Genomic DNA, 25,160 nt, shown 5'->3' with positions numbered 1-25,160 from the left:
AGGCCTTGGGAAAAGATCCTTAGCTGAACGCAAACGCCCAAAGGGTAAAGTTCAGAAATCCAAAGGGGAGTCACATCCAATGTCTCAACATCGAGGAACCAGAATGAGCCATCATCAGAAAAAGAAGTTCAAAAGATGGAGATGTCATTACTGTGATAGATTCGGTCACATAAAACCCTTCTGCTATAGGCTGCATGGTTACTCAAACCAGACCCCACAAGGCAGGCCTAAGAAGAAGGTGTCTATGCATAATGTCCCCATTAAGAAACAAACATGGGCGGCTAAGCAGACACCTCAGGCCAATCCTAAGCAGCAGGCATCTAAGCTTCACTTCTCTCCTGAGAATCAGCAGTGTGTTGCTAACCTTGCTCACACATATTCAAGGGCACATATCAGACAAGACTGGTACCTTGATAGTGGCTGCTCAAGGCATATGACTGGGATGAGCAACCTAGTGGTGAATCTACATCCTCCTACCACCAAGTGTGTAACATTTGGTGATGGAACTAAGAGAGAAGTCATTGGTGTTGGTAAGCTGGACTGTCCTGAAGCTCCAAAATTGAGTGGTGTACTATTAGTAAAAGGACTAACCGTGAACCTCATAAGCATAAGCCAGCTATGTGACCAAGGATGCAAGGTGGAATTTACCAAGGGAGGATGTGTGGTGCTGAATGGGTGTCATCAAGAAGTGATGAGAGGAAACAGATCCAAAGATAATTGCTATCTATGGGAATCTAAAGACTCTCTCAACCTTCCCAAGTGTCCTTTAGCCAAGGAAGATCAGGAAGGGACGCTGGGACATGGAAGACTTGATCTCCTTCAGGTAAAAGGAATGAAGAAGAGCATTTCAAAGGGAGCTATGAGAAGAGTCTCATATCTGTCTTTAGATAAAAGGACAGACCGTGGAAAATGTCTGACAGAAAGTAATGAGCCATTGGCACCTACTGGTCATCACACAAATGATAGACAGAGGTATGTATTATTGTCATCTGCTGAAACTCAATACCTAGCTTGTGGTAGCAAGTGGTCATCCCTGGTAAGGGGGAACCTGATGCAGACAGAGTACAATGTCACCCGGAATGTCATGACATGGTACGCTGCTAAGTGTGACAATAGTAAGGGCAAAGAGGGAATGCGTACGTCTGAAAATTTATAGCAACTAATGAAATTAGTTAGCTTCTGTTTAGTAAAGCAAATTATTAAACAACATATAGTGAGCTCTGAGTGGTCAAAATCTAATAGACCTCACTCTTGCGTCAAGCGTTTCACATTCCGTCGCTTCTACTCCCATCTGTGCAAACCTTCTTCCAAAGAAACGATTCAACTCTCCTCCGAGACGTTAAGCATGTCGCACAATTCCGACTCAACCACCTACACCACCATGTCTGATTCTCTCAGCACTGAGTCTTACCACCCTACCCGGGAGGATCCTGTTGTTGACGCAGCAACTTCGTCCCATGCAAGAAGACCTAAGGAAACGGTCTCCGGATTTTCATCAGAAATCGCTCTTGATGAACAAACAAGGGAAGGCTCGAGGTATGTGCATAACTCCATTGCAACTATCGTCACTCAGATACTATCTGGTAATCGGAACGTTCCTGGGGTTTCTGTTCCCTTGAACACCATCATTCCTGATATTGCTGCATGTCAAGATAAAGCTGTAGTGTTGAGAAAGAATGTCACTGACAATGTTGAGCAACCAGAGGCTCATGAGGGGTCAAAGATTGAAAAACCCTCAGGCAAAGTGAGAGGTGAGAAGGCCAATGTTACTCAAGGTGTTGAGGACAACCCTAGAGCTGAAACGGTTAACGTGGAAGAGCTCTCTGACAATGAACTTTTGGCTTTAGTTGTCCCTACGATAGCCAAGAGGGTTAGGTCTAGGAGGGAGAAAAAGACTGTGGAGCAGAAGTCCCCCTCCAAGGAAGTTGATGAGACAAATCCTCACAAGCAACCAGGGACAGAGAGTGCACACAAGAGGAAAGGTTATGGACCTACAAAATCTTGGAGCAAAGAGGTGCCCAAGAAGTTGAAGACCAAGGCTGTGGTGGTGGAGTCTGAATCTGATGTCCCATGTGATGTCACAACATCCATGTCCAGGAAGAAGCCTTCCTCCAGCAGGCTGGCTGCCAGTGTCCCAGAAGTTCCTATTGACAATGTGTCCTTCCACTTTGCCTCCAGTGTTAACAGGTGGAAGTATGTATACCACAAGAGGCTGGCATTGGAGAGAGAACTGGCTCAGAATGCATTGGAGTGTAAGGAAATTGTGGATCTCATCAAAGAGGCAGGACTGATGAGAACTGTGACTAAACTCCCTAAATGCTATGAGACCTTAGTGAAGGAGTTCATTGTTAATCTGTCTGAGGAGTGTGCTGATGGGAAATCCAGAGAATTTAGAAAGGTCTATGTGCGTGGCAAGTGCGTGACCTTTTCCCCCTCAGTGATAAATCTGTATTTGGGAAGAGCAGATGAAGTGCAACCAGAGCTTGAAGTGACTGACAACACTATCTGTCAAGTCATCACAGCAAAGCAAGTCCAGAAATGGCCTCTCAAAGGGAAGCTGGTGGTCAGTCAACTAAGTGTAAAGTATGCAATGCTACACAAAGTTGGAGCAGCCAACTGGGTACCCACAAATCACAAGTCAACTGTGTCTGTGATGTTAGGAAAGTTCATCTATGCAGTGGGAACCAAGGCAAAGGTGGACTATGGGACTTACATCTTTGAGCAGACCATGAAGCATGCTGGGAGTTTTAGTGTGAAGGGACCTATTGCCTTTCCGTCTCTCATATGTGGAATAGTACTGAATCAATTTCCACACATCCTGACAGATAATGACTTTGTGAGAAGAAGAGAGAGTCCATTGGCGTTCAGCTACAAACTGTTTCTGGGCAAGCATGTCCCTGATATGGTCTTGACATCGGAAGAAACATCCAAAACTGGCAACCAACCAGACAAAGCTGTTGTTATTGCAGTTCTCAAAGAGACCTGCAAAGAGCTGGAGGCTAGAAAGCATGCTTTGGAAAAGCTCATCTTGCAATTGGAGACTTCTGCTGAGGACACGGATGGAGCTGATAGGCAAAGTTTTGAGGATGAGGAGGAGGCCAGCTCTGAAGAGGAGGCTGATGATGAGGCTGAGGCTTAAATACTTGTCTTTGTGTGTTTTCTGTCATTTCTGTAATTCTAATTACTATTTGTGGATCTGTAATTTAAAGTGTTGCTTTGGCAACATTTTTGACAAAAAGGGGGAGTGACAAGTGATACCCCAGGACAACAACAGAAGTTTACTGTGTTAAACTTTGTTAAAACAGGTTCTCATTCATGACAGATTGAAGTTTTCCTCTACTGCAGCTGTGTGATGAAGTGTAGCTACTGCTTATATGTTATTGTGTGTGAAGTTTTTATTTAACTCCCTCCCCTGCAGCTGTTGTGTGTTGAAGTTTAGATTTAACTTCTGTATGTGTGTGCTGTTGTGTGAAGTTTTTTTTACTTCCATGTGTGTGAGTGTGCTGCCACTCTGAGTGTATTAGCTAGTATTATTTCCTGCTAGGTGTGTGATTTCGCTGCTATGAACTCTGTTATGGGGATCAAAGTGTTTTAGCCAAAAAAATTCCAAAGGGGGAGTTTGTAGGTGTTTAATTGGCTGCATTATATGGTAAAACACTAGCTGGTTACAAATGTCTTGACTGATGTCATGACATAGTATGTATGTGTGACTACATTGTAGGTTAGAATATCTAACTGTACCCTGATGTCTTGACTGATGTCATGACACACTTGAGTAGTTACTGCAGGATTAGCTAACACAGGATTTATTGAATGTCAAACTGGATGCTGTGACATTCATACCTGTCAACAGATACTAAGAAATAGAACAGCTGGTGTTCTGTTAGAACTTAGTATTTATTTCCAGTCTGGTTATCAAGGAAAGACCAGACCTGGCATAAGGCCTACTGACTGAATGTCAAATTGGATGTTATGACATTCATCACTGACAGCAGCTACTGAACATTAGACAGAGTGATGTTCTGCTATACTTCAGCATGTAACTTAGTTTGTTCTTCAAGAGAATAACAGAACTAACTTAAGGCCAAATGTGTAAATGTTAAGTTGGACACTTTAACATTTACTAATGTAAGTTGTTACTGTAGTATGGTCATTTTGATCATGTACAGGTTAGCAAAATTGTACAGTCTGTTTTCTGGAAAAACAGACTCAGCATATGGACCTTGATGTCGAGCTGAATGTCGTGACATTCATTCCTGACAGCATATGCTATATTGTAGGTTGTTCAGTTTTCTGTTTCAGCTTTTCTTGGGCTATTCTTCAGGAAGTCAACAGCTTAGAGAAAAACCAGGAAACCAATAACCAAGCTACATTTAATGAACCTAACAAATAGCCTATTTGTTAGTAACCTAAATGTTGAATTTATGGGAACTCGTGTGACCTTAAATTCAGGAGAATACAGGTGCAAAAGCCCAGGTACTGCAATATAAAAAGGAAGGCGTTCCTTCATTCAGTTTCGGGGATTTTGAGGCGTGAAGATTTTATGTGTCCATCATACTTCACTGCTGTATTTTTGTGTGTCTTGTATTAGACGTAACTTGTAAGCCAAGCCATTATCAAGTAGATGATTTACAGCTTGTCCCCAATAGGGTTTCCTGATCCAAGTTTGATGTTTGTATCTTCTCCGAGTCTGAAGATTTCTTCTAGCATTCAGAGCTGGTGGTGAAGACGTTTATTTCCTTCCCCAGTGGAGCAAAATGCTATTTTCCCCTTTGCAGAGTTTCCTCTCCGGAAGATAAAAGGGAGTGTTTTGATTGATGTACATCTGGTTGGTGGTTATTCCCCATGGAGTTTTACATCGTTCCTTGATAAGCTTCCCTAGTAGAGTTTCTTTTCCTGTGCAGAGTGTTATCTCCTGCAGTTGCAAGCTTTGACTTTGCCTACTCCCAGTTGTGGTTAAAGTCTTCCCTTGTTCATTCTTATTCCAGAGATAATCCCCATTAGAGTTGGGTCCTCTGTTTGATCATCTTCTTTCGCTGCTCCTGAATACATCTTCTTTGTATCCTCAGCGAGTGTAGCTTTGGTATAGGGTTTGATACCCCCGATAATTTATTTTCATCTTTCTCGGGTTCCCAAGCTTGAGTTATCCAGTGGGCTTCCTGATCGGTCACCATTTGCATTGAATTCCCACCGTTAATCCGACATATTTTCATCACTTTGGTAAGATTTATGGTTGTTTTTAGTTGCTTCGGAGTCATTTATCATGTTTTGTTGGTTTGGTACCGCATTGCATTTGATTACAAGCTTATGTCAAAAAGATCTCTTTTATGCTTCGTTCGGTAGTTTCATTGTTACAGGCCATTGCACAGGTTTAAAAGCAATAATGGTGAAGTTATGGATACCCAGAAAGGCAAAAATATGAAGAAACAGCAGGTCAACACGGGCACCCGTGTGCCACAACACTGCCCGTGTTGTTGATCGGGCAGAGCAAAATGGGAGAAGAAAAACAGAGATCAACACGGGCACCCGTGTGGTGACACACGGCCGTGTTGTTTAAAACAGTGCATTAACACGGGCACCCGTGTGCCACAACACTGCTCGTGTTGTTGGACAGGCAGAAAAAGAGAGAGTTAACACGGGCACCCATTTCTAGGAACACGGCCCGTGTTGATGCCCCTGTAACTTAATCTGAAAATAATCATTTTGGAGAGCACACACGGGCACCCGTGTGTACACACACGGCCCGTGTTGTTAGGCGCGGCTTGGAAACCTAAACTTTTGCTTTGTGAACCTATTCTGCTCATTAAGGGTAGTTTGGACCTTTTGCTTGGAGGAGATTCATCTGAAGCTATTAGAAGGCTTGGAAGGGAAAGGAAAAAACACTTTTGGCCGTACGAAAGAAAACACTGCACAAGAGAGATAGCTATTCCAGAGCATTCGAAGACGGCGAGATTCAAGGGCTTCGACCATTGAAGATCAAAATCTCCTAGTTCTTTTGTAATGTTTAATCTCAATACTATGCTTTCTTTGAATACTATGAGAGGCTAAACCCCCTATGTTAGGGGGGTGGTCCTGATTTGATCGTATGTTATGAATTTGAACAAATGATTTCCTTATTGCTATGTTACTTATTTCAATTCAATTGTGTGATGTTATTATGCTTTTGTATTGGACAAATACAAATTGATCTATGACTATCAATAAAAGGATTGTGATTGTTAGGGTTTTCACACAATTAGGTTTATGATTGCATCATCTAGGACTAGTAACTTTTGTAAACCACCGCAAACCTTGATATTATTTATGATTAAAACCAATGATTAATTGAATGGACATTTGAGTAAGAATTGGTAGTTTAATAGTTTCTTCCTTAAGGACTTAAGGAAGAACATTCTGAGGTTAGGTAATTGAATGTTTCATATGTATTAAGGAAATCTTGACTGAATTCATAACTGGTTAAATCAACCACTTCCCCTAGCATATTTTATATTAATCAATTATATTTTACTGTCTATTGTGTTTATTGTTAGAATTCCAAAACAACCAAACCATTATCTTTTTGTTCTGATAGAATCAAAGTAAAATAAGTATTTCCTACGCAATCCTTGAGATCGATACTTGGAGATAAAACTCCTTATTACTACATCGGTAAAAATAGTACACTTGCTATTTTTCCGATCCAGTTTTTGGCGCCGTTGCCGGGGATTGCCAAAATACCTATTTTAATTTTTATTCTATTGAAATTTTGTTGCTCGTCAACCAAAATTTTATCTGTGACAGTCTTGTTAGTCAATTCTAATATTTGTCTAACTTGTGTATGCGAGGTAAGGCCTCAGCAGATTTTTCTTTTGATGCAGATCCCGAAAGAACTCTTCGCGCTAGACTAAGACAAGCTAAGCGAGAAAAACTGGAAATAGCAGAAAAAGCAGAGAAGGAAGTTGTTGCAGTGCACTCAGAGAATTCAGATTCAGAAGCAGAAACAACTCCTGAGGTCATGGCTGCAGAACCACCACCACCAGAGAGACTTCTCGGTGACTATGGTGGAAACAACACTGCGGGTGGTCGTATGACAATTGTCAACCAACCGGTTAATGTGGAACAATTTCAGCTGCATCCCAGCATAATTAATCAACTCGAAAGGCGGTCCTTTTCTGGAAGAGTGAATGAAGATGCCAACAAGCATCTCCAAAGGTTTTTGACTATGAGCACAACGCTGAAAATGTCTGGACATAACGAAGAAGCAATAAGGCTTCGTATGTTCCCATTCACTTTAGCAGATGAAGCCGAAGAGTGGTTCTATTCCTTACCTGCTAGCAGTATCACTACATGGGAGCAGATGGAAACAACATTCTTGTAGGAATATTTTCCCGCATCTGTGTCACTGAGAAAAAGATACGAGATCCTTAACTTCAAGCAGAAGGAGGGTGAGTCACTAGGATATGCCTATAAAAGATTCAAGAGAATCCTAGTGGCTTGTCCTACTCACAACATGGATGAAACTGAGCAGATGCAAATGTTTGTTAATGGTCTTCGAATTCAAACGAGACAAATCCTTGACTCAGCAGCTGGTGGCTCAGCTAACTTTGCAACAGCCACAGGTATGAAGAAGATAATTGAAGCAATTGCCTCAAATGAGCATCTGGAGTTGTATGATAGGGTGTCAAGAAAATCTACGGTAATTGATTTGAAGCTTGAAACAAACAAACAGGTAAAAATTGAAGAAGCAGTTGCTGTAGAGGTGGAGAAAAGGTTGAAGGCACTAAACATAGGTGCTCAGAAAGTGGCTCAAGTACAACAGGCACCAAACGATGTGTGTGGCATTTGTAATGGACCATACAATATTGTTCATTGCTTTGCAACACCACAGCAGATAGAAGATATCAAGTTTTTAAAGCAAAACAATCCCTACTCCAACACCTACAATCCGGGGTGCAAGAATCACCCCAACTTTGCTAGGAAAGATCAGAAGGGGAATGTGCAACAGCAGGTACAAGGCCAATATCAAAACCAATATCTGCAATAGCAACAACAAGTCCCAAAGAAGGCATATTGGGAGATTGCAATTGAAAAGATGGCAGCTCAAAATATGCAATTTGAAGAAGAGACTAGAAACAATCAGAAGAATACCACCGCCTCCCTAAGGAATCTCGAAGTTCAGCTGGGACAGATAGCACAGCAACTGGCAAGTTCTCGAACACCAGGTTCCCTACCAAGTGAAACAATTCAAAATCCGAGAGGTCAGGAGAATGTTAATATTGTCACGACGACAGAGAAAAAGGTTGCTAAAAAGAAAGAAATGATATCACCGAGCGAGCCGACTAAAGAAGAAACTACAAAAGAAACTAAACCGGTGATTAAGTTGCCCTATCCTCAGAGAATGACAAAGAAGGAACCTAGTGAGTCGGACTTGGAGAAATTCATGACAATGTTTAAAAGGATTGAGGGTCATATGGCTTTGTTTGAAGCACTTGAAAGGATGCCCATGTACAAGAAATTCGTGGAAGAGGTAATGGCTGAAAAGAAACCAACCACTGAAGAACAGGTATCTGGTAAGGAACAATATAATGCAAACTCCCTGGAGCAGAACATTCCTAACAAACAGAAGGATCCAGGAACCGTCACAGTACCATGCACAATCAAAGAAAGAACCTTCAAAAAGGTATTAATAGATTCGGGAGCTAGTGTGAATCTGATGCCATTATCGGTCTATCACAGGCTGGGTATTAAAAACATCAGTGATATAAAGACCAATCTGAAGTTTGCGGATCACTCAAGAAAAGATGCATATGGTATAGCTGAAGATGTGCTGGTAACAATAACGGACTTGACTTTCTCAGTCGATTTTGTAATCCTAGACATACCTGAAGACAATGAGGCACCCATCATTCTGGGTCGACCTTTCATGAAGACGAGTCGATGTAAGCTCGACATGGATGAGTGCACGTTAACCTTGAAAGTTCACAACAAGGAAATAACATTGAATGCTATTGAAAACCAGGAGATGGAGGAAGATACAAAATCTCAGTATCAAGTAGGCTTAATCAGGACATTGAATACTATCAAAGGCTCACCACTGCCAGTAGCCACCCGAAATGGAAAGATTCCAAACACTGAAAGGATAGTTAAAAAGGAATCGTGGCACAAAGGAGTCCACACTGATAAAAGAGACAACGTCCGTGTTGTAGACAAGAGGTGCAACAAGGTTTTGAACCTGAAATACCCCCCATGATAAGGGAAATGAACCGTTGAGCCATGCGACGTTAAACGAAGCGCTTCGTGGGAGGCAACCCACGCGTTTGATTTCTAATTTATTGCGTTTTTATTTTTCTTTGTGTGTGCTAAAATTTTGTGTAGGGGAGGAGGAGAATTAAAAAGGCAAAGTCACAAACACCTCCAAATGGAAGGAAACCATACAAGTGCAGTAAACAAACAGTAGTCGCTGTGAGTCCCCTTTGTATCTGGATTTAAACATTGAGGTCAATGTTTAGTTCAGGTGTGGGGGGGTTTTTCCTTTCATGTTTTATTTCCATCGCTTTTGTTTTGTTGTCGTCGTATTGTTTTTGTTTCTTTTCGTTGTTTACTTGTGTGTACAGAGTGATGAGAAATGGTTGGACGAATCCGGGATCAATGGTAGTGGCTGAAAGACACCCCTCATACTTATTCTGATAAGGCACCCCGGAAGTTGATGCAACCATGAGAAAATAAGTCGGGCACAATTTGGGGACACCGGACCAAGAAAGCGGTAGGGAAAAACCAAGTCAGAAAAGAACCACATAACACGAGGAGGCTTCAGAGCTTGCAAGCTAACCAACATGGTGAGATCACAAAAAGCCAAACACTAAATATCAGCATGAGAGTTTAGCCAGGTATGACTTTATCACTCTGATTTTGCGTATATCCTGTTGACGTCACAGCATGACAACACACACTAAGGCAAGTTGTTTGTTTAGCCAGGGCCTTTCTAACCATCCCTATATGTATGTTTCCCTTCGTGAACCCCGTTGAGCCTTAGCCATTTTATTCATCATAAACCCCTTGTTAACTATTAAGCATTATTCATCATAAACCCCCTGTTAACTTTTAATCATTCATTCTTTTTTTTCCATAACTCGGTATGATTGTGTGAATTGCAAGATGTGCAATAAAACTAAGTTTGGGGTGGAAATCTTGAAAGAGAAGGCAAGTGCATAATAAGAGAGCATACAAAAAGAAAAATAGTATGTATGTTCTTTAAAATAAAAAAAATTAAAAAAAATAAAAAGAGAAAAGAAAAACAAAAGAGAAAAATGCATTTGCCGAGACTTAAGACTCTAACACCTATAAAATGCTCGAAAAATTTGAGTAGAAAAAGAGTCAAAAGAGTGAAATTAACCCCCAAAGTATACATGATGCACGAGAAAAAGAGAAAGAAAAATCACACAACATGACTGCCGAGTTCAAAACCCTTTGTTATCCATTTTTTTTGTTTATCCCACCGTACCCAAGCCCCGTTACAACCCAAAAAGACCTCGTAAAGTGTGTGGAATCTGCTGTTGTTGTGACATTAGAATGTATTCAAATTTAAGAGTTTGGTATTGCATACTGTGCTGTGAGTGTACACACCTAACCCTGAGAGATGTTGTGAGTGTGTGAAAAGCTTGCAGGTGACGAGGTTTCTGATGTGGAAATGTGGTAAACTGCCTGAATCGGAGAGACCTGAAACTCGATTGGAAAGTAAGAACACAAATGGTGAAAGACTAGGTTGCATTGTGGAAAATGAATTCGGGGGTGACCTTTGTTTGGACTCAATACATCACTTGAGGACATGCAATGAGACAAGTTTGGGGTTGTGATCGGTCACCATTTCCATTGAATTCCCACCGTTAATCCGACATATTATCATCACTTTGGTAAGATTTATGGTTGTTTTTAGTTGCTTCGGAGTCATTTATCATGTTTTGTTGGTTTGGTATCGCATTGCATTCGATTACAAGTTTATGTCAAAAAGATCTCGTTTATGCTTCGTTCGGTAGTGTCATTGTTACAGGCCATTGCACAGGTTTAAAAGCAATAACGGTGAAGTTATGGATACCCAGAAAGGCAAAAATATGAAGAAACAGCAGGTCAACACGGGCACCCGTGTGCCACAACACTGCCCGTGTTGTTGATCAGGCAGAGCAAAATGGGAGAAGAAAAACAGAGATCAACACGGGCACCCGTGTGGTGACACACGGCCGTGTTGTTTAAAACAGTGCATTAACACGGGCACCCGTGTGCCACAACACTGCCCGTGTTGTTGGACAGGCAGAAAAACAGAGAGTTAACACGGGCACCGGTGTGTAGGAACACGGCCCGTGTTGATGCCCATGTAACTTAATCTGAAAATAATCATTTTGGAGAGCATACACGGGCACCCGTGTGTACACACACGACCCGTGTTGTTGGGCGTGGCTTGGAAACCTAAACTTTTGCTTTGTGAACCTATTCTGCTCATTAAGGGTAGTTTGGACCTTTTGCTTGGAGGAGATTCATCTGAAGCTATTAGAAGGCTTATAAGGGAAAGGAGAAAACACTTTTGGCCGTACGAAAGAAAACACTTCACAAGAGAGATAGCTATTCCGGAGGGTTCGAAGACGGCGAGATTCAAGGGCTTCGACCATTGAAGATCAAAATATCCTAGTTCTTTGTAATGTTTAATCTCAATACTATGCTTTCTTTGAATACTATGAGAGGCTAAACCCCCTATGTTAGGGGGGTGGTCCTGATTTGATCGTATGTTATGAATTTGAACAAATGATTTCCTTATTGATATGTTACTTATTTCAATTCAATTGTGTGATGTTATTATGCTTTTGTATCGGACAAATACAAATTGATCTATGACTATCAATAACAGGATTGTTATTGTTAGGGTTTTCACACAATTAGGTTTATGATTGCATCATCTAGGACTAGTAACTTTTGTAACCCACCGCAAACCTTGATATTATTTATGATTAAAACCAATGATTAATTGAATGGGAATTTGAGTAAGAATTGGTAGTTTAATAGTTTCTTCCTTAAGGACTTAAGGAAGAACATTCTGAGGTTAGGTAATTGAATGTTTCATATGTATTAAGGAAATCTTGACTAAATTCATAACTGGTTAAATCAACCACTTCCCCTAGCATATTTTATATTAATCAATTATATTTTACTGTCTATTGTGTTTATTGTTAGAATTCCAAAACAACCAAACCATTATATTTTTGTTCTGATAGAATCAAAGTAAAATAAGTATTTCCTACGCAATCCTTGAGATCGATACTTGGAGATAAAACTCCTTATTACTACATCGGTAAAAATAGTACACTTGCTATTTTTCCAATCACTTCCCCTTCTTGTCGAGACGTTGTGTCGGGTGTCTGTTCGGACTTGTTTGTGTTAGATATGTCTGTTTGTCAGCATTAATCATACACAAATCATGCATATACATGCATACTCATAGCATTCAGATATTCATGATGCATTCTTTGCCATATATCTTTGTTTGTTATCTCCTGCTATTGGTGAAATGGTCTTCCCCAAGAAGATGTTTGTGTCTGATCTCTCCATATAGAGTCAGCCCTATAAGTAGAAAGTGTCTATCTTTCCTTCTTCCTTCCCCACTGGGTTATGTCCTCGTGGACGATTATTGTTTCAGTTTCCTCCCCGGGTGTGTATTGGGATGGAATTACTCCCCCTGAGTTATATCCTCATCGGGTTAAGTCTTGTTTGATTGTGTCTTTCTAGTTTGTTCCTAGATTAATTCATTTCTTGTTATCCCCTACAGTTCCCTGTGGTTCAGTTGTTCAATTACTCAGTAACCAGTAATTATTCATCTTTTCCCCAGCGGATTGTTGTGGCTTTCTACCCAGTAAGCGGTAGTTATAAGTCCTATTTCTGTGTTTTCTACCCAGTAACCGGTAGATGTAATCCCCTCTTTGTTGGTTATCTTTACCCAGTAATCGGTATTGATATTCCTTCGTTTTGAGTATACCACCCAGTAACCGGTGATATATCTCTTGGATAATTGCTTTTGTCGGGCAATTTATCCCTGGTGAGTCATCTTTCATTTACCCTTGTTTGGTAATGATTGTTTCTCCTTCTGATTGGTCATCATTTTATACCCAGTAACCGGTATCTCGACGTCCTTTCTTTTCGGTCGATTTATCCTTTATTAACCCAGTAACCGGTGGTGGATAATCTTCCATGCGCGTATGTTATCTATGTTTATAATGGTAATAGATAATATATCTCATGCGCTCTTCAGTCGAAGTCTTTTTCATCCCCCAGTCGAGTAAGATTCGTATTTTCTTGTGGAATTGAATGTCCATCCTGTAAAGTCTAGTTTGCTTCTTTAGCCCTCCTTTCGGATGATGAGTGTCTTGGATATATTCCCAATTCACGCCTGGTTGGTCACCTATTATATGCCCAGTAATCGGTATCCCTGGTGTTTCCTTCCTTCTGCTCCCTATTATGACTTTGTGTCCCCTGTGAAGTCATATTTTCCTGAGTTTAGATGTGCCTTTTGGGTCCTCCTCAGATGTTTCGGATGATTGATATCTTTCACCCTTATACCGGTCTTAGATATTCATTCTCCCTGAGCGTGTTGTTCTCTCACCCAGTAACCGGTGTTTTGATAACATGTCTCTCTTTGAGTTTATTACCCAGTAACCAGTAATATCTCGTTGTTTCTTTCTCAGCTGAGTCCTGTGTGGACATCCCCGTCTGAGTCTGGATTTTTTATCTGATGTATCCTTTGTCGATAGTTTTGTTGTATTGGCATATTCCCCAATACATACATCTTTGCATCAGCTCGAGTCTTTCCATCAATTTATTTTCATGGAATCCCTTCGTGTCTCCCAGCAAGTTTTCAAGTCGTGACCTGCTCACGTGTTTTTACCTTATTTCCCCCAGAGTCTCTGCCTCCCTAGTGAGTGTGTTACTCCTATGGATCTTCAGTTTCTCCTGATTTCTTTTTCTTTGTGGTAATTATTCACCATGAAGATTTTATTTTGCATGCATACATTTGCATCATGAGTTCTCTTAGGGACCAAAATTCGTCTCTTTGTTATTATTTAAGCCCATTCTATCTCGTCGAGACGAAGATTTTAACCTTCATATCTCCGGTTAGAATGAACTTAAATAGGGACATCTGTAAGACCCTAATTTTGACCCTAAGATCCCTCATGGCATCATGTTATTGCACAAGTGCATTGCCTCAAGGATCATAGCATGTTTGGCTCCTTAACCCTAGGGTTGGGACTTGTTTGAGTGATTTGAGACCACCAAGCATGCTTTTATTGTATATTATTTCTTTTCTTATTTTATTACTAACCAAAAGCACAAAAATATGTCACTAACTCTTTTTGTTTTGAAGCTCAAGTGATCATGTGCTCCACAATGCTCCTAGGAGGCTCCTAAGCTCAATGCAATGGTTAGATGAAGATGAGAAAAATCATGAAAATGGTCCACAAATCTCCTAATCATCATATATGTCTCCCAAGTATCTCAATTTTCCAATTTGATCGAAATAACCCAAAGGGCTTGAGGATTGTTTCCCAAGGAAACCCTAATTTCACTGTGTTTTGACTATGCCTTGCCCATGAAGCAATCTCAACCTCTTATCAAATTTAATCAAGGGAAGTTCTTTCATTAATAATTTTATGCATATATTTTCCTATTTGAGGCCCCTCAATCATTTATTCATCAAGATTGGAAGTTTGGCCTTGAAAAGTTGACCAGTCAAGTCATCTGATTAAGTTGAGGTTCAATGAGATATAACTTTTAATGTGTTTGTCAAATGAAGATGACCCCAAGAGAAAACATGTTCTTAAGAACCATATGAACAACGTTCATGTTTATCAAAACCCCATGTGAATCTTTTAAGGTCATCATTCATTTCAAAACATTATAGGTCATTTTGACTGAAACCCTAATTTTGGGTCAACTTACCAAGGGAATAACTTCCTTAATTTTTATTATTTTTAGGTGAGACAAAATGAATTGGAAATCTTGAGATGTCTAATTCAAATTTTATGTTGGACAAAATTTCATAATCCTAAAAGAAATATATGTGATAATGCAAAACATTATAGGTCATCTTGGACCTAATTCATTGAATTTGAAAAAGTACCCAACTTTAAATGCCCATAACTTTGTCATATAAAATCCAAATGATGCACACTTTGAGTCTATATTGACTATCTTGAAAGGATATACAACTTTTATATTTGAGGTTTTTTCATTTGAAGCTTGTAGCATTATGACAGAGGGGTTTGAATAAGCTTGTTTTTGGTGAACTTTTTCAAAAGGATTTGAACATGTTTTGTACTTGGATTTTCCCAGCCAGCTTTCATCAGTTTGCACATGCCAAATGATTTTTTGCCCAACATGACTTTTTTTCCTTATTTCAAGAGCTTTCCAACCATTACTCATAATAGTCATTTGGGTGTACCATTTGTGAGTTTCGAATTTGTTTCCATTTATGTGCATTTTGGTATTTTTATGTTATAACTTGATTTGCAAGCACATTCCATCCAATTCACACGTCCAATTACTTTTCACGTGAACTCAGCAAGTTGTTTCAGCCATCATTGGGCCTTCCACACGCTTACACAGGCCCATGCAATTCAAATTCCATTTTCCATGCACATGAGCAAAGCATGATCAGCTGATGCATTCAGTTATAAATAGAGGTTTCCTCTCATTCATTTGCTAACCTTTTGGAGATCCCAAGTGCTGCAGGAGTGAAACCATAGCCATCACTAAAGAAATTAATCACTTTTCTTCAATTTTTCGAGATTGAAATTCAGCATCATTAGCTGAGTTTTAAAGCCAAATTCCTTAGCCTATCACTTCCATTACATTCATAGATCAAAGAGGAGCAAGGATCTTGGAGAATTCGTGGCCAGAAGTTCATCAATTTAGAGGTATAATCTCAAACTTTTTGGATCTAGAACTCTTAATTCAATGTAGCATTCTTGAAATTCCTCACACTTGAGGCAAGCTGTTGATGCTTTCAATTCTTCATTTCATGAGCAATCCGTGTGGACACCATGATTTTCTCCTTCACATTTCTCTCAATATTGGAAGAGTGAAGGAGATCCATTGGTACAGTGATGATCTACATCACACGAGCTTCATTTCCATGGCCTTGTTTTTAATTTTCATTAAGTTTTATTTTTCTGCAACTGGTGGCCGGAATTGGTTGTTTTGCCGGAGAAGATGGTGGTTTCCACCACCACCACCACGTGTGCATACTCCTGGCCTTTGGATCTTGTGTTCAGGATCTAATCTCGTGCGTCCGTGTTACTTACTTATTTTAATTCATGTTGTGGCGCGCTTGACTTGTGTACACCGTGTTCCCTCATATCTGGATCGTGCCAAATGCCACGTCAACTAATGAATGTGGATCATATGGTTGTGGTTTTTTTTGCTTATTTTCATTTTCCATTTATTTTCTGTTAATTCATTTCATTTTCAAAAATTCATTAAAAATTCATTTGAAGTCAGAAAAATATGAGACCAATTCCAAAAAAAATCTTGAAAAATCTAGTTTCATATTATGATTTTTAATTATTTTTTGACTTCATTTGATATTTTTTTATAAATTACTTGGTTTTTAATGGTTTTAATTCATTTTAAAATACTTTTTGACTTTTAGAAAACATAAAAAATATTTTCATAGCATCTATGGATCATGATAAGTCAATGAAAAATAGTCTCAACAATTTCTTGATTGATTTGAGATTATTTGAGATTTTAATTCATATTATGCTATTTTTAATTGTTTTTAATTGTTTTTAATTACTTTATGATTTCAAAAATTTGTGAGAAAATTAGTCAAAGCTTGTTTGACTATGTTGAACCTATGAGAATTTAATTGGACTTGTTGAAGTTGCTTTGAATTGAATTTGAGGTTCAACCTTATTTGTTTATTTTTTATTTGTATTTTATTTTAATTCAACAAATGCCAAAAAAATATCATTGACTTCTTGACTTGTTATCTTCATTTCTGTTCTGTTTGGTGTTGATTGAGGTTGATTTAATTCAACTTTGATCAATTAGGTTTGTAGTTGGCTTCTTATTCCCCTCCCTTTCATCTTCATCCCTTTCTTTCCATCAATGGCCAATGAGTTAAAGTCTTGAGGTTGGTCTTGACAAATGAGAAGTTTAACTTTCTTTAATCCAAACCAAACTCAACTTGATCCATGATCAAGCGAGTTATTTTGTGTCAAAGATAGGTTGCTTCTTGGTCAAGCAAATAACCAAAAGTTAATACAAGGACTTTCCCTTTTTGTTTGGCATGGCAAGTTTATGGAGCTTGGCTTACTAGTCATGATCTCTAACTTGTGTTCTTTGCCTATATTTTTATTGACCGGCCTCATATAGGTGTGACTACTACATTAGTCCACTTACGATTGCTTAACATAGCGCTACATTGTCTTATGACAAGCTAACATAACCTTACTAAATACTAACTTTAATTTGAGCTTTTAATTTCTTGTCATTTACTTTTAATGTCATTTATTTCTTACTCATTTTTCATATTGATTTTCATCTTTGCTCACTTGAGCACATACTTTATGTTTATGTCATTTTTCTTTTGCTCATTTGAGCCCATTATTGTATATAAATATATTGTTATCTTGTGTTGTTTTATGTTTGTTTTGATTTGAACCCAAATGCAAAAGGAGAAAGGACTTAGAATTAGAACTTACCCATGCTTAAAGTAGTTCAAGAGTAACTAGGCCTTATGCCTTTAGAATGCAAAATGTGTTGAAGAGCAACTAGGCCTCATGCCTTTAGAATGCTAAAATTCAAAGTTGACCTCAAAAGGAGTTCTCCTCCAAACTTATTCTTTGACCATTCCCTTTATTGTGTTGTGAGCTTTTTGATGTTTGCTTTTGTGTGATAGGGATTCCATCTTAAGATTGTGAAAAGAGGACCACTGTCATAGGTAGCCAAGTTAAGAGCCAAGCCAAAATGGATATCCTAGGAGCTTGAATTCAAATTATTGATTGCTTATTTATGTGCTAAGTCCAAAGGAAAGGAGCATCTTGAGTCATCTCTATATGACTTCAAGAAAAGGAACTCCAAGGGTTTTTCTTTCCCCTCTTATCTTTGTATGCTTTAGGAATAACCCTTCTCTTCTTCTCCCCACTCTAACCAAGCCAAAAATCATTTTTAAAACTTTGACTTTGTTTAAAATTAGAAACCTAGGCCTTAGGCCTTTGACTTTTCAAAACCATTTTCATGAATACTCATTGTAAATAAACTCTAATCCAACTTTGACTTCATTTTTGTAAATAAACCTAAATTGTAAATATAACCCATTTCAAGTTGTTTTGTGGTTGCAATGGTCACTTGTTAAAACCTTTTCAAAAACATTAGTCATAGGTTTGAGTTATCATAGTGGTTGATGTAAATATCACCTCATCCTTAGTGTTGGATTATAAGCCTTCCATGATTATTATAGGGTTAACCCCTCACTAGTATGTTGAAGCCTTCCTCACATGGTGGATTGTTGGTTTAGGTTGAGTTTTCTCCCTTTGATAACAAAAGACCTTAAGGCTTTTGATTAAAATCAATTCACCAATCTTTGAATTTTTTTACCCCGAACTACGAGGTTTTGATCCTCCTTTGTGTAAGACCTTAATTTTTACCCTAAGATCCCTCATGGCATCATATCATTGCACAAGTGCATTGCCTCAAGGATCATAGCATGTTTGGATCCTTAACCCTAAGGTTGGGACTTGTGTGAGTGGTTTGAGACCATCAAGCATGCTTGTATTGTATATTATTGCTTTTCTTATTTTTATTACTAACCAAAAGCACAAAAATATGTCACTAACTCTTTTTGTTTTCAAGCTCAAGTGATCATGTGCTCCAATGCTCCTAGGAGGCTCTTAAGCCCAATGAAATGGCTAGATGAAGATGAGAAAAAGCATGACAATGGTCCACAAAGCTCCTAATCATCATATATGTCTCCCAAGTATCTCAATTTTACAATTTGATCAAGATAACCTAAAGGGCTTGAGGATTGTTTTCCCAAGGAAACCCTAATTCAGATGTGCCTTGACTGTGCCTTACTCATGAAGCAACCTCAACCCATGATAAAATTTAATCAAGGGAAGTTATTTCATTAATTATTTTATGCATATATGATCCCATTTGAGGATCCTCAATCATTTATTCATCAAGATTGGAAGTTTGGCCTCGAGAAGTTGACCAGTCAAGTCATCTAACTAAACTGAGGTCCATTGAGATATAACTTTTATGTGTTTGTCAAATAAAGATGACCCCAAGAGAAACAATGTTCTTCCAAACCATGTGAACAACTTTCATGTTCATCAAAAATCCATTTGAAACTTGGAAGGTCATCATTCATTTCAAAACATTATAGGTTATTTTGACTGAAACCCTAATTTTGGGTCAACTTACCAAGGACATAACTTCCTTAATTTTTATGATTTTGAGGTGATACCAAATGCATTGGAAATCTTGATATGTCTAATTCAAATGTTATGTTGGACAAAATTTCATAATCCTAAAAGAAATACATGTGATAATACAAAACATTATAGGTTCATCTTGGACCTAATTCATTGAATTTGAAAAAGTACCCAACTTCAAATGCCCATAACTTTATCATAGAAAATCTAAATGATGCATACTTTGGGTCTAAATTGATCATCTTGAAAAGATATACAACTTTTATGTTGGAGGTGTTTCCATTTGAAGCTTGCATCATGAAAACGGAGGGGTTTGAATAGGCTTACTTTTGGTGAAAATTTTCAAAGGTGACTTAAACATGTTTTGTACCAAAGTTTTCACAGCCAGTTTTGATTAATTTGCAAATGCCAAATTAATTTTTTCCCAACATGACTTTTGTTCCTTATTTCAAGGGCTTTCCAACCATTACTCACATTACTATTTTGGACTTACCATTTGGGAGTTTCGAAGAGCTCTTTATTTATGTACATTTTGGCATTTCATGTTATAACTTGATGTGCAAGCTAGTTCCACTTCATGTACATGTACAATTCCATTCCAAATGAACTCAGCTTGGTTTTTCAACCATCATTGGGCCTCACATGCGCCTGTACAGGCCCTTGCATCCAATTTCCATTTGCCATGCACACGAGTGAAGCATGATGCACAACCAATTTCAACTATATATAAGCACTCCATCTCATTCATTTGGTAACCTTTTGGAGATCTGAAACGCTGCAGCATTGAAACCATAGCTGTACCAAAGGAATTTTCCAGAAATTTTTCTCACTTTCAAGCTTGAAATTCAACATCATTAGTTAATTTTCAAAGCTTAATTCCTTAGCCTATCATCTCCATTACATCCCTAGAGCAAAGAGGAGTCAAGATCTTGAAGAATTCGTGGCCTGAAGAGCTTCAATTCAGAGGTATATCTTCAAACTTTTTGGAACTAGAACTTGCAATTCAATGTAGTATTCTCCTGTTTGTGTGGTTTTCTGAAGTCCTCACACTTGAGGCAAGCCAATGATGGTTTCAATTTTCTATTTCGTACACTTTCAGTTTGAATACCATGATCTTCCACCTCACATTTCTCTCAATATAGGAAGAGTGAGGAAGATCCATGGATACAGTGGTGATCTCCATCACACGAGCTTCATTTCCATGTCCTTACTTTCCATTTTTTTGTTAAACTTTTTTCTCTGAAATTGGTGGCCGGATTCTGTTGGCTCACCGGAGAAGACGGTGGTTTCCACCACCACCATTGACGTGTCTTACTTCCTGGCCCTTAGATCTGAATGTCACGTTCTAATCTCATTCATCCATTATGCTTACTTTATTTAATTCACATTGTCACGCGTTTGACTTGGTCACACCATGCGCCCTCACATCTGAGCCTTTAATCCATGCCACGTCAATTAATGAGGTGCATCACACGGCTGTGGTTTTTTTCATTTAATTCATTTTCTTTTATTTTCAGTTAACTCAATTGATTTTTAAAAATTCATAAAAAATTTATTTGAAGTCATAAAAATCTAGTTTCATATTTTTATATTTGAAGTCATAAAAATCACACCAGCTCCAAAAATTTATTTGAAGTCATAAAAATCACACCAGCTCCAAAAAAATTCTTGAAAAATCTAGTTTCATATTTTTATTTTTAATTATTTTTGTGACTTCATTTAATAGTTTTTGTGAATTATTTGAGTTTTAATAGTTTTTATTCATTTTAAAATACTTTCTGATCTTTGAAAAATCCAAAAATATTTTCCTAGCATTTATGGATCATGATAAGTCAATGAAAAATAGTCTCATCAATTTCTTATTTGATTTGAGATTTATTTGAGATTTTAATCCATTTTGTGCTATTTTTAATTATTTTTAATTGTTTTTAAATAGTTTCTGTTTTTCAAAATTGTTGAGAAAATTAGTCAAAGCTTGCTTGACCATGTTGAACCTATGAGAATTTAATTGGACTTATTGAAGTTGATTTGAATTGAATTTGAGGTTTGACCTTATTTGTTTATTTTTATTTTGCATTTTATTTTAATTCAAAAATACCAAAAAAATTATTGTTGACTTGTTATCTTCATTTTTTTTTCTGTTTGGTATTGGTTGATGTTTATTTTATTCACGTTTGATCAATTGGCTTTGGTTGTGGTCTTGTTTTCCATTCCCTTTCATCTTCATCCCATTCTTTCCATTAATGGCCAATGAGTTAATGTCTTATGGTTGGTCTTGACAAATGAGAGGTCTAACCTTCTTTGATCCAAACCAAACTCATCTTGATCCATGATCAAGTGAGTTGTTTTCTGTCCAAGATAGGTTGCTTCTTGGTCAAGCAAATAACCTAAAGTCCATACAAGGCCCTTCCCCTTTTGTTTTGGCATGGCAAGTTTATGGTGCTTGGCTTACTAGTCATGATCTCTAACTTGTGTTATTTGCCTACATTTTTATTGACCGTCCTCAGATAGGTGTGACTACTATATTAGTCCACTTACGATTGCTTAACATAGCGCTACATTGTCTTATGATAAGCTAACATACCTTCACTAATTACTAACTTTAATTTGAGCATTTCATTTCTTGCCCTTTACTTTATCCCAATGTAAAAGGAGAAAGGACTTATAATTAGGACTTACCTATGCTTAAAGGAGTTCAAGAGAAACTAGGCCTCATGCCTTTAGAATGCAAAATTTGTTGAAGAGCAACTAGGCCTCATGCCTTTAGAATGCTAAAACTCAAAGTTGATCTCAAAGGACTTCTCATCAAACTTATTCTTTGTCCATTCCCCTTATTGTGTTGTGAACTTTTTGATGTTTGCTTTTGTATGATAGGGATCCCATCTTGAGATTGTGAAAAGAGGACCATAGTCATGAGTAGCCAAGTTAAGAGCCAAGCCAAAATGGAGATCCTAGGAGCTTGAATTCAAATTGTGTGATTGCTTGTTTGTATGCTAAGTCCAAAGTAAAGGAGCATCTTGAGTCATCTCTATATGACTTCAAGAAAAGGGACTCCAAGGGTTTATCTTTTCTCTGTTATCTTTGTTTGCTTTAGGACTAGCCCTTCTCTTCTTCTCCCCACTCTAACCAAGCCAAAAATCTTTTTCTACAAACTTTGACTTTGTTTCAAATTAGAAACCTAGGCCTTAAGCTTTTGGTTTTTCAAAACTATTTTCATCAATACTCATTGTGAATAAAATTTAATCCAACTTTGACTTCATTTTCTAAATAAACCTAACTTGTAAATATAACTCACTTCAAGTTGTTTTTGTGGTTCCAATGGCCACCTTATTAAAACCTTTTCAAAAACATTAGTCATAGGTTTGAGTTATCATAGTGGTTGATGTAAATCTCGCCTCATCCTTAGTGGTTGGATTATAAGTCTTTCATGCTTATTATAGGGTTAACCCCTCACTAGCATGTTGAAGCCTTCCTCACATGGTGGATTGTTGGTTTAGGTTGAGTTTTCTCCCTTTGATAACAAAAGACCTTAAGGCTTTTGGTCAAATCAATTCACCAATCTTTGAGATTTTTACCCGGAACTACGAGGTTTTGATCCTACCTTTGTGATGGTACGTAGGCAATGGGTTCATCCATTCAAACAACAAAATTTGTAAATATAATCTATTCTTTTCTCATCCCTCCAATATTTTGTACAAATCTTTTCACAAATACCAACCTACAACACATATTTGCAAAAAGGGTTCCCTTAGAGTACTAAGGATGTTTTGGGTGCGTAAAACCTTCCCATTTCATAACCAACCCCCTTACCCAGATCTCTGACATTTTTATTAGTTTTTGATTTGAAAAACTTCTTACCTTGGCTTTTGTTCACTTTTTAGCCTTTCCTTTGGACAAATAAAAATGTGGTGGCAACTCGAATTGTATGTTGACTTTTGGTTTAGTCAATAAACCTAAAGGTAACGAAAACCTCGCTACACTTTGTGATGGTACGTAGGCAATGGGTTCATCCATTCAAACAACAAAATTTGTAAATATAATTTATTCTCTTCTCACCCCTCCAATCTCTTGCACAAATCTTTTCACAAATACCAACCTACGAGTGATATTTGCAAAAAGAGGTTCCCTTAGAGTACTAAGGATGTTTTGGGTGCGTAAAACCTTCCCATTTCATAACCAACCCCCTTACCTAGATCTCTGACATTTTTATTAGTTTTTGATTTGAAAAACTTCGTACTTGGCTTTTGTTCGCTTTTTAGCCTTTCCTTTGGACAAATAAAAGTGCGGTGGCGACTCGAATTGTATGTTGACTTTTGGTTTAGTCAATAAACCTAAAGGTAACGAAAACCCCGCTACACTTTTCAAGGACAAGTTGATCAACAATCTTCTTCCAAGCACTGGAAGGCTGAGGCATACTAGAGGAAGATGGACCCTCTGGTTCTCTCTGTCTCTTCATTGCTCGGTCTTCAAGAAGTTCAATAAGCGCATCTTTGTCCTTTGACTCAAGCTATAACTCCTCATGCTTTCGGCTCAAAGCATGGAACCGCTCTTCCCACATATCTCTTTCTTGCTTCATCCTGGCGAGTGCGTCTTCCAACTCCACTACATCTTGTTTAGGGAGAGTTGATGGCTCAACCACAACCATAGACATAGGTCTCTCACAAGTATATGGCGTCTTCAACTCCAAAGCTCTCTTCTTCACCCAAGTAGTGTAAGCTTCCAAAGCTACACAGTTGCACGGACCAAGCTTGGATCTTCCTTTCCTATGCATATTATGCCAAGCATGTATCATCTTCTGCTTCAAATGTTGGGGATCTTTACCCTCTTGATAGAAAATACCTTCTAACTAGGTGTTATTAGGCTTGTCTCTCAAGGGAAACCCAACTTGACGGCGAGCCAAAGCAGGGTTATAGTTGATTCCACCTTGTGTACCAATGAGAGGCACATTAGAGAATTCACCACAATTATCAATAATATCCAAGCTACCCAATGTAGAATCATACCAAACAATATCATCATTAGTGAGAGACATAAGTCTTTGAGACCATCGTAGACATTGCTTGTTCTCTACAAAAGCAAATGTCTGAGGCAAGTGCGAAATAAACCACTTGTACAGAAGAGGAACGCAACACACAATAGTCCCACCACCTTTAGAATTCCTCAAATGCAAAGAGAAGTACATATCACCCAACATAGTAGGTACAGGATTCCCAATCAAGAAGATTCTAATGGCATTAACATCAACAAAACCGCCAATGTTAGGGAACAAAGCTAAACCATAGAGGAGCAACAAAAAAATGGCTTCAAAAGCATCCACACTACCAGCTTGAGCAAAGGCAGTAGCTTTCCCTATGAGGAACTCATAAGTCAACCCAAACATTCCTCTTTTCTTCACCCAATTAGCCTCAATCTCAAACTTCTTCAGATGAAGAGCTTCAGCTATGATATGAGATCTGGGAAACTTCTCCAATCCCCTAAAAGACACCTTGTCAGAAACATGTATTCCCAAGAGATGGGCATACTCCTCTAACATAGGCATAAGCTGATAATTGGGAAAAGTGAAACAACGGTAAAGAGGGTCATAGAATTGAACCAACACACTCAAGAGTCCTTCAACCATATCAGCAGATAATACAGACAAAAGCTTCCCATAACGTTGCTTGAAGTCCAATGGATCTAATACAAAAGATGACAACTTCCTTA

The sequence above is a fragment of the Lathyrus oleraceus genome, chromosome 3, assembly GCF_024323335.1.
Source record: "Lathyrus oleraceus cultivar Zhongwan6 chromosome 3, CAAS_Psat_ZW6_1.0, whole genome shotgun sequence".
NCBI lineage: Eukaryota > Viridiplantae > Streptophyta > Magnoliopsida > Fabales > Fabaceae > Lathyrus > Lathyrus oleraceus.
Note: the sequence above shows the minus strand (reverse complement) of the source record.